Source organism: Corvus moneduloides, chromosome Z, assembly GCF_009650955.1.
Source record: "Corvus moneduloides isolate bCorMon1 chromosome Z, bCorMon1.pri, whole genome shotgun sequence".
NCBI classification, from domain to species: domain Eukaryota; kingdom Metazoa; phylum Chordata; class Aves; order Passeriformes; family Corvidae; genus Corvus; species Corvus moneduloides.
This window is the reverse complement of record NC_045511.1, coordinates 10,325,988-10,339,459: the sequence shown is the minus strand read 5'-3', so window position 1 is coordinate 10,339,459 and position 13,472 is coordinate 10,325,988.

The window sequence follows — 13,472 nt, the reverse complement described above, 5'->3', positions numbered from 1 at the left end:
TATATGAGAGGGTTCTCCAGCACAGACAGAAATGACATGGTTGTTTTGAGAGTAGGAGAATCCCATCTTGGGAAAGTCAGATGAGTATTCAGGCTTGACTTTGAAGCCTTTGATGAGAGAATAATGTCTAGTCTAATCTTTGAGTGACGGATGCATAAACACACACACTACTGTTGAAACGCTAATGGTCACATTATGCTCTGCTGATTTGCTTTGCCCTGCTCATTTAATTTCTTTATAAATTTCAATCCACAGATGAAAGAGAAAAATGCACAGTATGTTTTAAGGACCAAAAAGAGATTTTGTTTTCAATCTCTCTTTTTATCAAGCAAGGCACCAGAAAACTACAGCAGCTGGTATAACTTAAAGAGGCCACATAGCATGACAGAATACCACTCTTATAGATGAAAATCTGTTAATGTCCATGGGAGGTAAATTAAGATTAGCAAAGATACAATGTCACTGAGAACTGCAGGCCCCTGTCTTCACTCCCTTTGCTGGTCATATCTCTGAAAATCTTTTGCCACCAAATATGACTCCTTCTCCTGCTTTATGTGATGGTGTGACTAGTAAGCAGAAGAGCAACTGGCTTCACTTCTTACCAGGGAATTTTTCGAGAAAGACGAAGCAAGTCTTCAGGAATTGCAAACTGATGGTGAAAACAAGGGTTGCTATGATGCTGTATCTCTGATAGCTGCCACAGCAGCGCTGGAACTCCGGGCAGCTGGGACAAAAATCAGAGTAGCCTATGAGTCTCTGTTAGTGCAAAGCAATGCTTCTGACTGACCTCTTTGACCGAAGGCTACTGATATTCTGTGCATCCAGCAGGCTAAAAAACTCTCTCTGTAGCCATTAACAACAGATGGTAATGAACATTACTAAGACCATCATAATAAATGTTCGGAATCTTTGTTTATGACACTTCCAAATCTAATAAATTTGTAGTGATAGTTTCATTTCAGGTCTCAATGGAAAATCATCTCTTTAAAATCTCTGAGCTTAATTCTTGGTACATGTTTTTCTTTTACAAAAGAGAATGTAAAAATTTTAATCCTGCATTCATAGGCTGGATGGTCTTGCCAATTTCACAGAAATAAAAACTACCTTCCCATTGATGAGCAAACCAAAATTGTATAGCTCTTCCAGCTATACAGTTGAATTTTCTCATTTTCAAATGTCCTCTCTTAAAAACTTAACTACATTAATTCAGGGCTATGTCATGGCGTGGAAAAGGGCTCTGAGGTGTGATGCTGATTTATCCCCAGCAATGCCACTCTCTTGTTTGGTGGCCTATGGTGTGCAACCTTCCAGCTTAGTATGTCTGAATGTCTCCTGCTCTTTGTTCACTCAGACCCCACACAGTCTTTCCCCCAAATTAACCAAAAAAGGTATTCTGTTGATTAGGCATAAAGGGGCACTCCAAGAATGAAAGTTTATTTGTTGCATGTTGAGAGTGAAAAGTAAGACAATAGGTAGGAATCCACTTTATGTTCTATGCTCTTTTGTCTCTCTCCTGCACTGCTATAGTGTGAAAAGGACTAAAAGTCTCCAAATAGAGGCTCTGCTGTCCCCTATGACTTTGGTGGGAACTGAAAATACAGCTCACAGCTGATAATGGGTTAGGAAGCTGTTTTCTGTTACAGGAAAATGCACTGTTCCACTTTAGCCCTTCCTCCAGTTTAGGTGTGTCTGTTAACTGAGCAATGGAGTTGCATTCTTTGACTTGGATGTCTGGAAAACCGTCACCTTGGTCTACTACTGCAAGACTCTGAGGTTGCAGCCTGTACGTTTTTTACATGCTGTTGTGGCCATAAAATCTTACCAAATATTTGATCTTGGCTGTCTATTGTAACTGTCCCCAAAAGCAGTCTAGTAAGTATACTCAGTTATAAATCTAAATTATGATTACGACATGATAAAATTGCCTTCAGCTGACTAGATCAGATCGATAGATAAGTTGTGACAGTTTTTATATGTATTTTATGTTGGACAACTGTATGCTTTGGATTCTTGTTGCAATGAGTCCAGACACAGCCAGAGAAGAAATGCATATGGATTAGTCAGTATTTGTGTGAACCCTTTGTGCTGTTTCATCCACCTCTTTAGGTGATTACATGCATGGTGTGGTCCTAATGATGTGTAAGGTACTCTGTTCTTCAAGTCAGACTGTCCTTATATGAACTCTGTACGTCTTGATGATTTGCCTTCGGATCCTTCTTGCTAACAAAATATTTGGTCCCATTCTTTGTGCTCTTGGGAAGCCAGATGGATAACAAACAGTTTGCTTTGCCTGATGCTCTTGCACGCTCATTGAACTTGATGCTTCAGCCAAGTGACATTTAATTTCCAATTAGTGTGGAACTATGAGAGCTGAACACAAGATACCAGACACTTTTGTTCCATCCTTAGGCTATCTTTGGTCTCTAGGTCTGTAGATGCTGGGAGTGTAGTGAGACTCAGACATATTCTGTGCAGGGCTTCTGAAACCTTCCTGGGAACCTAAGCAATGGGTCACCCTAACGGACTTTGAAGATCCCTTTAACCATTGATAGACACCATATGACTGTGTTAAAAACTGTTTTGTGCATAGTGTATAAGAAAAAAAAAATAACTTTCTCAGAGCTCTTATTATGCCAAGTAATTGATCATAGAACTGTTATAACTGAAAGTGTATTGTAATTTGGAATAATTTGCTTAATAGTAATAAATTGATATAGTAAGTTATGAAAAAAGCAAGACACTTTCTGCCCCAAACTCCTTTGTTCAGGAAGGTACTTTATTGGAGTTGGTAAACCAAAATAATACAAGTTCCTCCCATGTGGTAATTACCAAAATTACATCAATAGCAAAGAAAGAAAGAAACAAAAATGGCAAATAGGCACAGATGGATGCAGGTCTTGGCAGATGAAAAGTAAAAGAGATAGAAAGAACCTTGAAATAAAGACAGCAAGAAATAGTTTTCACAAGGAAAATACATTTTAGTAGTGTGTGCTAGCTTTATAGGAGACTGGGATAGGAAACAGAAAGACAGAAATATGAAATCCTGCTGTGTATCTGTCGAAGTTTGCAGACTTCAAAAAACCTAATTACAAAGCCTATAGTGGTTTTAAGCATTATGATATCAGAGAATGTGTAGAAACAAGAAAACCTAGAAAACAAGGGAATAGAGAGGTTTCAGATGGTTATTTCTCTCATACAAGGCAAAGTAATGGATTTGAGCATAAAACAAATTATGTGAAATTTGTTTCAACTGATCATTGTTTCACTTTTGTGCTTTGGTTTTCTAACTGAAGTAAGAACCATGTCTAACATGCCTAGCATGTCTAACACTGCCACATCTTGATTCTGGCCAGGGCAGAGTTAATGTTGCAGTAACCAAGAAGGGGCATGGCCAGGATCCAGAGGTTATTCTGTAGCACCTCGCCTCATTTTCTGGGAATGCTGGAGGGGGTCCCTTCCAAGTCAGGGTATCCAGAGCCAGCTATTGTTGTGTTCCTCATGGTATAGTGGTGAGCATTTTCATGAGAATCAATTGCTTCTCTTGTACTCTTTTATTATTGTTACTGCATCTCACTGCTGTTTTCGGTATATTGTTCCTATCTCAACCTGTGATCTTTACCTTTGGTGCCTCCAATTCTTCTGTCAAGCCTGCCTCAAGGTGGGGAGAGGGGGAGGGAGGAGTGAGCAGTGCTGCATGGTTTGGAGTGGTTTCAGTGGGAACACTAAATTGAAAAGTACCGTTCCTAAACTACTACAAAATATTATTAAAAATGGGTACAAGAGTGCTGGTTTTTACAACTTAACCTATTATTAAGCCAACAGTGAGACTATAAAAATTAGAGAAATAAAACTACTATGTTGTTGTTCCAGAGGAAAGTTTAGTAGCATGACAGAGCAGTTGACAAGATGGAATAAAATATTTAAAGGGCTAAACAAAAGATATGGAATAAAAGAATAATTAGTATCAATATTCATACTCTGAACAGAATGCCAAATCTTATCATTGACAGTAATGGAAACAGAGGCTGAGTCCTTCAAGGAAGCTGACTTTGCAAAAACTAACAGACTATAAAGCCTTATGAAAAAGAGAACTAGGAAAAGTAATGCAATAGCAAGGAGGAGATACAGCCATGGAATCAAACATTAAATGTGGAGGAGAAATGTTAACGGTTGCATAGTGAAGTCAGGAGTGTAAAAGATAAGAAAAGCAATACTGGCAAATGAAGTGAATACCCTGAGATTAAGATAATACAATTTCCAGGGAGCGGATAGTACATGAGAGATGAAAAGTCAGTAAAGGAAGGAAAAGGGCCTCTAAGAGCAGCTTGGATTAATTTACTGCCAGGAGAGTTAAAAATTACTAAAATCTCTTCTAAAGCTCTCCCTCTTCAAAAGCAATTTAGCACAAATAAAGAATCTAGCAAATTACAGAGCACTTGAAGTATTATATAAAAATGCTTCTGACTCCTAGAGTGATGTAATTGTTAGCCTGTCAGTTCCTTGGGAAGGAGGAGTTGACTTTCTTTAAATGAAGACCTAGCTCGGGAGCAGGATGTTACAGTGAAATCCTTTCCTTTCTCTGAGAGTGGATGTCTTATGACCAAATCAGTTTGATTGAACTTCTGGATTTTGGGTATTGGTCAGTCTAGTTCTATCCCTCAGGGCTCTGAGGCAATGCTGCGACTCTAGGGCAGTCAGTTCTGGCACTGTGTTGCTTGGATGCATTTCCAGAGAGCCTACCTGGTGGTGGAGCTCTTGTTTCTAGTCTTTGGGGATAAAGCAGTTGGGTAGGCAAGAAACTCGGGTTTAGCCAAGCCACAATCACTTTTACTCTGGAAAACACTAGACAGTTACAAAACAACATCCTGTTCATACCCTCCTCCCCCGCTTAGTGTGATCTCATCTCTCCTGGGAGTCCTGTTTTGGACAACATCTTTCCTGACTTTTCATCATGCATGTGGTAGTGGTTTGCCCTTTTTACTCACACGATCAACTTTTATCATGGTCTCTGTTGTTCTTTTGCTCGCATTCTTCAACTGGGAGTGGTATAGTTTGCATACTCTCCACCCTCCACTGGTTCCTCTACACAGTTTGTCAAAACAATGACAAATCTTACTGGTAGAAACCCCACTTTTCCAGTAAAAAAAGATTATCAGAGACCAATGGATCTTGACTGCTTTCTCAAGCAAGCAAGGATATGAGTAAACTATACGTCAGAATGACATTTCCCAAAGGAGGAGTCATTCCTGGGATAATGTGGATGGACTCCAGTGCAGGAGTACACTTCCAGCCTGTATATTAAAAAAGGAGGAACATGGTCATTTCAGTGCAAGTATGAAACACTGCTGCAGCATAAAGTTTTTCCTCCACAAGCCACATGTTTTAGTGGTACTTACACATTGGTGACTTCCTGATATATTTACAAATGGTGCTTGTCAATTGCTCACCCACTTCATGCTGTTCAGGTTCTTTCCAAGTCATTGGAGAAGCTGATGAGCTCTCATGTACTCCAGAGACCAGGCTTTTTCTTGAATGATCTATATTGTAATTCTTTCTTTTACTGACCTTTTTCATCTCAGTTTGACTTCTTTTCTTTTAAAATGTTCAATTTGTAGCTGACTGGAAGCCTCTTAGATTGTCTTGGTCCAGATCATCATGAAGATGGATTTGCATCACAGAGAAAAACTACTGTGTTTGGCTTTAGCTCAGATCCTTGCTGACTCTTTGAGAAGAGAGGCCAAGAATTTAATTTTATCACGGGACTGAATTCTTTTGTTACCTCTCCCATGATCTAGTCTCTGCTCAATGGAAGACTCCACCCAATGCTAAGTCTGGCAGTGTTTCCAAGCAGCATAACACTTGCATCAAAGAAAAAAGGGGGGTTATTTCAGTTTTCACTTGTAAATGCCACCATGGGAATAATTTACTGTGATGATACAAACATGCTGTTTTGCAGTGGTATTTTAGAACTCTACTGTAGAATTGGTAAATAGATGATTAAACTGTCCTACATTGAGATTAATGGACTAAGGCTGGAAATCTAGAATAGACTGGTGCAGATGAAGGCAATGGAGAAGATGACAGGTGTACATCTTTCCCCCATGGCATTGTTTAACTTGTTAAATACTGCTATGGTTTCACAGAAGAATGTTTGGTAAAATATGGGATTTCAGCGGGAGAAAAAACCCCAAATATTGTTTTGCTATCTTGTATCTTTTGGTTTTACAGGGTTTGCTGTCTGCTAGAAGGGACATGAATTGTTTGAGCACACAGGAAAGACTGCCTTTTTTTCTGCTCAGTTGGGAAAAGGCTCCAGTAATGTTGATCATGTGTGGTAGAAAAAGAAAATACATAAGTACTTATTTCATATTTGGACACTTATTAAATTTTTTTTTCTAATACCTGAGCACTTCTTTTTTCTCCTGTCCTTTCAAGCACGCCATGGAGGCCTCTTTCAGCTGCATGCCAGCTTACAGATATTTGAGCTTAAAGTAACTGTAGTGGAAAGAAGAGCTGAAAATGGGGAAAGAGCATTATAAATAATTTCTATCTCTAAATCAGTTTTGTCTCAGACATATTTTTGCCTCTATTATATTGACTCTAGTGCCATTCATGACTAGCCCTGAGTTTGGTGATTTTCCATGGTGAAAACTAAGATGGATAACTTTTTAACAGCTGTAAGAAAACAAAAGTGATTCTGTTGCATGCGTCTGGACAAACTGAAATCCAGCTTTCCAGTCAATCCATTCTCCTGCTATTTTGCGAAATAATCACGCTGTCTTATTTAGGATTATTTTAAATACTCTAGGCTTATTTGCAAGAAATATTATTTCCTGATTTATAACTCTTGCAGGCCTATTGACTTATATGGAGAGTTAGACTCATTGCCATTCTCAAAGGTATGTAAGTAGCAGCTGTCAGTACAAACAAGACTGCAAAGAACCTTCCTTTGGAGGTCATGCATGAAGGCTGGCTGTTTACTTACTGCTAGAAGGAAAGTGGCTAATGTGTTCCCTGTAGGCACTGATAAAAGCCAGTCTGTCATGACAAGGCAGCTCTCTGTCAGAGAACTTGAAGGGATATTTCATCCAGGAGTGCATTTTACCATTTTCATAGGTTATGAACTCATGGTGGGTGTTACCCTGCTGAAGGCAGCAGAGAAGCTGAATGCTTTTTGCCATATGTACAATCTTTGCTGGGTGGGGTATGGAGATAGTAGACGATCACAGGCTGCTTGTGAGGTACACAATAAAAGATGTAGTTCTGTGATATACAGTGTTGGACCAAATTTCTGACTAGACAGCATAACTGAATTGCTTCATTGGAAAATACAACCAGCTGGATCAGCATTTGGCCTTATAGAATCTCTTGTAAGATTATTGGTTCAGTCTGAGATGAACTGTGTACTTGTAATCAACCAGATAGGAGATCAGAGCATTGCATAAGTGATATGCCAGCACCGTGTCAAGGACAGGAGATGAAAGGTATGATGTCTTACCTGGGAAGGTATGTGTGAAACTTACTTGGTGGAATCAGAAAGCATGGAAGATGCTTGAGAAGGCAGTGAAAACTGGATTTTATTCACAGCTCCTTTGAGCAGTGTTATGAGGGAAAGTGGAGAATTAAATGTATTCTTTTTTTTTCTTTAAACAAGCTCCTCACTTCCAAAAAAAATCCCGTATGTTAGAAATTGGCTGGATATTCAGAGAAGAAACAAGTAAAAGAAAATAAGCTGATTTATTTAAGTAGCAAATTATTTTAACTGCCCATTTGATATACACAGTTGTCACCATAAATATAGTGATAGTTCCTAGTGTTGACAATAGTTTGCTCATTTGTGATGTAAAGCACTGTGCGTGGGACTGTGAAGGGTAGCTGCATTTCCCTGAAACGTCCCTAGCAATGGGATTGTTCCGGTGGGTGCAGTACAGCACTTCAGCAATCTTACTCCTTTCACCCATGCGGCTGGAGGCGCGGACTCACACACACACACTCAAGCCGGATAGCTCACGCGTTACCAGAGGCAAAGAGTCAGGAGGGCTCTCCCACATGGCATGTTTCCATGGATGAGGTTTATTGCATCCTGCCGCAAAGGGAGACGAGAGACAAAACAGAGTGGGACCAAGGAGTCCCAGGGTTTTTGTACCGGAGCGCGGCAAGCATCACAGACAATGATCTGGGGGCACGGGGGTGGTACACAGGAGGGACGAGGGAAAGGGATCCAATGGGGAAGGTCTGAGGGCGTGTGGGGTAACAAGCCAATCAGACAGACTAAGTCTGCACAGCACCACAAAGGCTGAGGGGTGAGGCTTTTCCTTTCTCAGCACGAGGTCAGTGGAAGTTCTTAAACCTCAGAATTGGTCCACCAGCAGGCCTCTGCGATTTCGGGGCTCCTTGGCCCCTCAGCCATCACAATTGCTGGCTCAGTCACCTCAACAGTGATATACTGTACAGTCCATAGTATTGGTAGAAGTCATGTTTGTCTTGGTCCAAGCTATACTGTAGAGATGGTTGCAGTCACATGCTGCTGCTAGAGGGAAAGAGGTGGCGTGTGAAATGGCGTTGCAGAAGCTGATAGTACAACTCCTGCATAGGCAAGAATAGCTGTTAAGAGGAAAAGCAGTTGTTCTTGCAAAGTAGTCAACAGGACTTTGTGTAAGCAAGACTTCAAAATTGCAGTGCTTTGCCTCATGCTGTTTTTCCTATGTTGACAGGGTTTGCTTACCTGTTCCAATGCAATCTGCTTGGCAAGCCTTCCGTTTCGATTTCAGCAGGGCATTTCCTCCTCAGGGCTTCTACCACTGTTAGTGCATACTGTGTTGGCTGCTACTCCTACCCCATCCAGAGAAGCCTCAGCTCTGTTAAAGTGTAAAGGTCGAGGAAACTCCCATGTACATTTTATACCAGAAAGGCAGTCGTACCATAACCTGGTATAAGCCAGGTACTTGGGAGCAGACATCTGTGACAATATGTGTCTGACAGGGCAAAGGTTTGCGACAATAATCCCTTCTCTACATCTCTATTATTGACAGCCCTGAAAACGCTCTGCAACGTTACAGAATAAACAAGGGGTGAAGAAAATGTGACAGGGAAACTACAGATTTTGTTGAATTCTTCAAGTTTTGAATCTCTCTCTCAACAGAAATGGCCTCCCAATTTTGTATGCTTATTTTCTGCCATTTTCAAGTCCCTGTCACTGTTGTCAATTTATCTGTATATGGATGTGAGCCCAATGAGTTTCCCCATTCTTTATAGGTCTGCGATTGAAGGTACTTCTCCTAGGTGTTGGGAGTTCTTCCTTACCATGTGCATGTTTCATTCTTCAACATTCTTTCATCACACTGCACTACTGTCCTGGGTTGCAATGTATTCTATTACCATCCTCATGAGCTGTTGAAACCAGGAGGGGCAGTGTTTCCTTGCCTCCTCCCCCCAGACTATCTCTCTGTTAATGGCCCATCAATGCCTGGCTGCATGGCTCAGAGATAACTCCCTCTGGACCATCTTCTGCTAATGAGCCTAATAAACGCCTGGCCTCATGACTCATTACGCCATTGTGAGATGCTCCACCCAGAGGGAGGAACCAAGCATTCCATCCTGCATATAATCTGAGATTCCGAACACCACAGAAACCCTTTTCACTGGATTTCCAGAGGACAGGAGCGACACAGCCACCACCGGACCTTCCGAGGAAGAGCAGGCCCTTTCCATGGGATCACTGCTTCGACAGAACCACATCCATCACTTCGGGACTGCAGCCACGATTTTATCGGACTTCTACTGCCACCCTGACAGTGTTGGCGTTGTTGTGGGTGTCAGGTTGTATCCTGACTGTCAGTTTAACCCAGTGTTCTCTGCCTTTATTTTTTAAATTTCCCTGTTAAATTGTTATTCTGACTTGGTGCCTTCTACTGGTTTGTTTTCAAACTAGTACAACTACTCTGTGCAATAGGCAAAGGTACTTATTTTAGAGTTTTTCTTTTAGAATTTGGGAATCTAAATAGTCTTAATACCTGTTCTTTCCACACCTATAAATTTCCATAACTTTTTCTGCTTCTTTTGATTTAATTGATTTCCTTTATCTATCATAAAATTATTATGCTGTACATTCTACATAAAAACGATTAACAAAACTCTTCATGGACCTTTCACTTCCATATGCCTAAAAATTACTTCTCAAACAGTTTTAGAATGCTTTATGGGTCTGCAATCTTAAGTAAAAAACAAAATGTAATGATTAAAAGTTCAAAAGATGTGCGCATCAGTGTGGAACAGGAGAGGTAAAAAATTGGTAACTAAATAAATTAGTTTGGAAATTAGAGAAGAAAAATTTAAATTATTTAAATTAAAGTAGAAATTAATTTGGATAGAAAAGAAGGAAATCAAAATATTTTTAAAAAGTATACTGGAACCTGAATACAGAGCTTTGTAAGGAGATAAGATTTGTTAAGAAAAAGACTGGCAAAGACCTTACAAAATTCAGCCTGAGTTGTTGAAATATGAAATTGTTGCTATGAATGTGAATGAGAATTAAGAGGGGTCACACAGTAGTCCCACCTGGCATGCTCCATCTGGGGGCCAAGTTAGGGAATAGGCCTTGTGTTTTCAGTTTAGTATATCTGTGATGGTGTTCTGTATTTGCTCCATGCATAGAGAAGATATTCCACCCTTGGTGCTGTCAAGCCAGGCCTTTTAATAATTACTTAATATCTATGTTGCAAAGCAGCTTTAGATCATTAAGATAAGACAGACACTTTACCAAGAAAGACACGTATCTTTTAATTTTTCTCTGAAATTGTGTCATCTCAGACTGACCACAGCTGCATTATAAATATCTCAATGGTGCTTGGAAATACAACACAAAGAGGTCAATTAACTACTGTAGGGTAACTGGAAGGAATGAGTTCACCCGTTCTGAAATGTAATTAGAACACAGCAATAACACTGTGTTATTACTGAGTCACAATGGTGACTCTGACATTTTAAAATTTAGTGTATTGATGTAGATTATGACCTTGGTTTTAATATCTCTAGTGATAATGCCAGAAGAGCACAGTCGCAGCAAATTAAAGCTTGCCCTTAAATGAGTACTCCAGAACAAAGCACCTTTAGTATTCATCAATAAAGATGGGGCCATTTTGACACCTCTCTCAGGTCTTTATAGTCTGGGATCAGATCAGAACATGCAATCAGATTTTTTTGCGTCACCCATTGTTTAATTAAACTTAATATAGACTATATATGAGTGCTTTCACTGTGACCTGACAGATCAGGTTTACATTATGAAAACTGAACAAATCAAATGCAAGGTAGCCAAGCCATAAGTGTAATCCTTAAGTGGTAATCACCTTTCATTTTCCATTCTATTTATTAACAGTTCCCGCCTAAAAGCAAGAAAACAAGCCGCGATTAAGAATCATTACTTCAATGCTTATAAAAGTCTTGATGTACTGCATGTGCAACCAGTAAATATTGGTCAGCTAAATGTTCACCATCTGTTCTATTATCCTCACAGTAAATAATCACTGTTGCAGCATTTAAATCAAAAACATGCTTAGAAAACTGTGCTTATTTTCAGACAGTTCAGCTCATCACAGTTCAGTTCAGCTTCTCACACTGTTTCACAATTTACCAACATGTTTTTCCATCTGGGAATATTATGAACAAGTGCACACCCTTGGGGTACCAAAAAACATTTTTAAACCTCAGGAGTATGTCTGCTCATGTTAGTTAGACTTTCCATAGTATTTTATACAACCAGTAATGATGAACTGTTTGGTGATTGTGCCAGTGCCAGAAAGAAAAGCAGCAGGTTTTCTAGGGACTGCCCAGGCACTCAGTTCGGGCTTAATCAGCTAACCCTGAGACCCATGCAGTTTACACTGGGTGCATTTCATAGTTTAAGATAAGTATTTGTGTAGTCACTGCCATCCTAATATGATTTCATTATTTTACTTGTACAGTCCTGCCAGCAACTGGATATCTAACTTTACACTGGAGAAGACAGAATTTATTTTTAAACCCACTTCCAATTTTCCAGTAATTTTGATTTTTGGCCATTTTGAAATGTTAGGAATATGTTATTGAGAATGAATGGTTAAGATTATAAAATGATTGTGCTTTCAGTCTATAGTGTTTTTAGTGAATTAGCCTCAGTGATTGTTTACAAGAGACTTGCAAAATTAAACCTACAAAGCTTTAAAGTGAATTGCACCGTTTGTGTAATTCTCTGAGGAGGAAAATGTTTTTGCAAGGCTCTTGGCACAACTTTCTTTGAAATTGTTCGAGCCTTTTATTTACCAAACAGTGTATATTGTTGAAAGTAAAATTTCCCCTGTGCTCTAAATTTTGGCCCAGTTATCTTTCAGCAGTGCTGAAAACAGACCTTTAATTAACTTCAGTTAACCCAGTCACTCATCCCAGTGTTTATCTGATACTGTGTCCATACAGGCGTTTGGGGACATCAGAAAAAGGCCGACTTGTCAGTGGGACAGCTGAGAAGACCTTGGTGGCAGGGGGAAAAAGAGACCACAGAAATGGAAGACATTAAATGGAATTTGATACAAATCCAAAAGGAATTTTCTGACCACAGTAGTTTAGGACAGGCATGGATTTCTCTTGTATTTCTCCCTGATCTTCTCTGGTATGTCACCCACAGGAACAGAGGGGAAGACAGTGGTCCCTTGCTGTTTGAATGTAGCATCTGGTGCGATTGAAGTCCTTTGCTGGGGAGGTGCTGACTGAGCTGAGAATAAAGCCGTGCTGATGCTGTCATCGCAGGAGCAGCCAGCTCAAGCCAGCATGGGGCTCTCGGCCAAGGCACTCATTAAGCTCTTTTGCTGTCTTCAGCAACAAAGATTTAGGGAGAAATCTGCTCTCCCCAGTTGCCTCTAATTTTTCTGCTTTCTGTTGAAGGGGAAGAGGGTGTATGTGTATATGAGTGCAGCTGAAGGGGTGACGTTAATGTTTGACTGGACTGAAAATCGTACGTGCTTGCCTCTAAAGGGAACTGGGAAGAGTAATGGGTGAGGACTTTCTGGTGGATGGCCAGAACAGAGGAAACCCATGCTGATTTGTCTTAGGGATGAAAAGGGATGACATCCTTGTTTCCTTGTAAGCCTGTCATCACAGACCTCTTGTAAGCAGAAGGAGTCTTGTGATCCACTTCATAATGCACTCAATCACTAGCAGTATTTGTCATGTGAGTACTTCAGTCTGTGCCTGGTGGACTCTGTGACCAGCCCCAGGGAGGGCTTGACCTGTGGTTTTAGAGGCCATGCCTGGTCCTTTGAAACAAATAAATAACAATACCCAAGCACGTAGGTAGAAATTAAAAAACTAAGATGAATTAAAGGAATTGGTCTGTTTCAGATACTCCTGCTCAGTAGTAAACATAGAAAATAAGGAGTAAAATAAGAAAATAAGCATGGAAATGTAAGCCAAATTGCAAAAAAATAAAGGCTATTTAGAGA